At 50.2% G+C, this 2,518-nt stretch overlaps 1 long non-coding RNA gene across 1 annotated transcript in view; it reads left to right on the forward strand.

Moving 5' to 3' along the window:
- LOC118012921 overlaps positions 1-781 on the forward strand; it is a 6,938-nt gene extending 6,157 nt beyond the window's left edge. Inside the window, exon 3 of the long non-coding RNA XR_004679863.1 lies at positions 113-781. This is a non-coding gene — a long non-coding RNA (uncharacterized LOC118012921). The remainder of the gene's footprint in view (positions 1-112) is intronic.
- Positions 782-2,518: the final 1,737 nt, after the last annotated feature.

The following is a 2,518-nucleotide window of genomic DNA, read 5'->3' on the forward strand; positions in this document are numbered from 1 at the left end:
AAATAAATAAATAAATAAATAAATAAATAAATAAATAAATAAATAAATAAATGCCAGCTCCTGCCATTTGAAACCAGAAGATGAAATTGAGTCTGACTTTCTCCCCTTGCAGGCTGTCTGACCTGAGTGGGTCAAGGCGCCTCCCTGCCACAGTCTCTGGTTTCTGAGATGCTCTCCTCGTTGGTGTTGTGAAAAGCAAGGAGAAAAAGGGAGCAACTGTGCTCTGTAAGCCAGGAGGTGTTTTCCTGAGGTAGTTGTGAAGTTACCTGAGCGAAGGCATTGAGAGGTGAGGAGCCGTGGAGATCCTGCCAAGTGAGAGCTACCCCTTAATGGGGACAATGACTGCGTATTAACCAAACTCATAATTTCTGTGAAGTACATGCTTTAACAGCCACGAAGGGGGCTATTAGCAATCCCTAAGCAAATTATGACTCTCCCAACGTGAAGGTCAAGCCTGTGTGTCAACTTCGCTGAGCCACGGTGCCCAGATATATGGTCAAACATTATTCTGGATGTTTCTATGAGGGTGTAGCAGGATGAAAGGAACATTTAAGTCATTGGACTTTCCGTAAAGCACATTGTCTTCCAGAATGTGGGTGGGCCTTATCTAATCAGTTGAAGGCCAGGATTGAACAAAAGATTGACCTCCCCTGAGCAAGAGGACATTCTGCCAGAAGACTGTCTCTGGACTTGAACTGCAGTGCTGGCTCTTCCCGGTCTCCAGCTTCCTGGCCTACTTGGCAGATTTTGGACCTGACAGCCTCCATAGTCACCATAAAGACATGAGCTAATTCTTTAAAATAAATCTCTCTCCTTCTCTCTCTCTCTCTCTCTCTCTCTCTCTCACACACACACACACACACACACACACATGTTCTATTGGTTCTGTTTCTTTGGAGAACCCTGACTAATATGCCCATAGACATCCGGAGTCCTCAGATAGCTTTCTACTATACACTCTTAACAGTCCCAGTGAACATGAATTTCACAGGGGACCCGGGTTCAAACTTAGCTAGCCAATCCTAAGCCTGATTGTCCTGCCTCGCCTGATCCTTCCCATAGAAACCATGGTAAAGGTTCTTGCCCACAGAGCCTCCCCTACCTCTGCCTCCTGACCGACCCTGGTGCTTCCCGGTGTGGCCCTGCCATACCTCTGGTCTCCCCATCCCTCACCCAAGGCAATACGATAAAATGGACAGTGACTGCGCCCAGCCCCAAGGATGCCCTGGGCCAGCCTCGAGAGACAGGCGAGGAGGTTATTTGCCCCTGTCAGGTGGCGCTCTGCTAGATGCCACAGGACTGTTCTATGTGAGATCTAGGGCTGATGGAAAGGCAGGCAGCTTCTCAAGTGGCTTGGGCCAAAAGAATCATTCCTTGCCTAAAACAGAAATCATCATTGTTATCAACAAGATGTGGCCCTACAGAGAGCCCACGTGAGCCGGGGTCTCAGCGAGAGCAAATGTGCATCCAGAGACTCTTTCTGGGCCCTTTCAGGCCCCAAGGCATGCCCAGTGCCCAGGTGGGGAGCGTTCCTGAATCATCTGTATTTGAGAGCTTATCCACTTCACCCGGGGGGAGGGGGTGAGGAGGGCCATGACCTCCCAGGAAAGAGTTCAATCACCCTGGGTGACTCATAAAATCACAGACCCATACAGTTATAGAACCTGAGAATTCCAGAGCCTGAGAGGGAGCTACCAGGTCAGCTGGGTCCAACACCCCTCATTTGGAGAAGGAAGAAAGAACTCCAACAGAAACAAAAACATGCACTCACCAGCAGTCCTGGTCACAGAGCCCCAAATGAATGCTAATCTGAAGATGGTTGCTCTCACTCGCTCTTCTTCCCCGTTTGTTCTCCTGTCCTGCCCAGGGTGAAGATGGGTGCTACAGGGGGCTCAGCACCGGGGTGGCCGGGGGGAAAAGGCCAGCCCCAGCCCGTGTCACTGTGGCAGGTTTGAACCTCTCCAAGTCCCTCATCCTCCTGTGATTGGTATCACCCGGGCAGGACTGCTTGGCAGACTTAGAAGGGAACTTAATGAACATACCCCAAATAATAAGGGGCTGAAAACAAACGCATCACTTGTCTTCACCATATCTTACGATGCCAGGACAGGGGGCCAGTGGATGGCACTGAGGACAAAAAAACATGAATGAACCACCTTGGGAGCCACTGCTTCCCTGTCCCCTGCGGCCAGGAAGACTGCCACCAGGCTCCTGCCCAGGGGGTCACTGAGTTAAATGCTACAGCTGATTCTGAAAGGGGCTGAGCGAATGCACGAGATCAGTAATGACGCTGCTCTTTGCAGGAGCTAAGAGAAGGGCAATTAAATCTTGTGCTTCGGGCCATATAAACTGATCTCCACAGGAGGGAAGAATTAATGTCATTCCCAACACAGGACCCCGCCCAAGCCCTCCAGCAGTCTTTTATAATGGACCCAGCGCAGGACGGGGAAGACAGAGGGAAAGCAGCAAGATTTGCTCCAAGCATCAGGTATTAACCAGCACAAAATCAGGAGCTTGA

The sequence above is a fragment of the Mirounga leonina genome, unplaced genomic scaffold (genome assembly GCF_011800145.1).
Source record: "Mirounga leonina isolate KUSES-001 unplaced genomic scaffold, KU_Mleo_1.0 Mir_152, whole genome shotgun sequence".
NCBI classification, from domain to species: Eukaryota; Metazoa; Chordata; class Mammalia; order Carnivora; family Phocidae; genus Mirounga; species Mirounga leonina.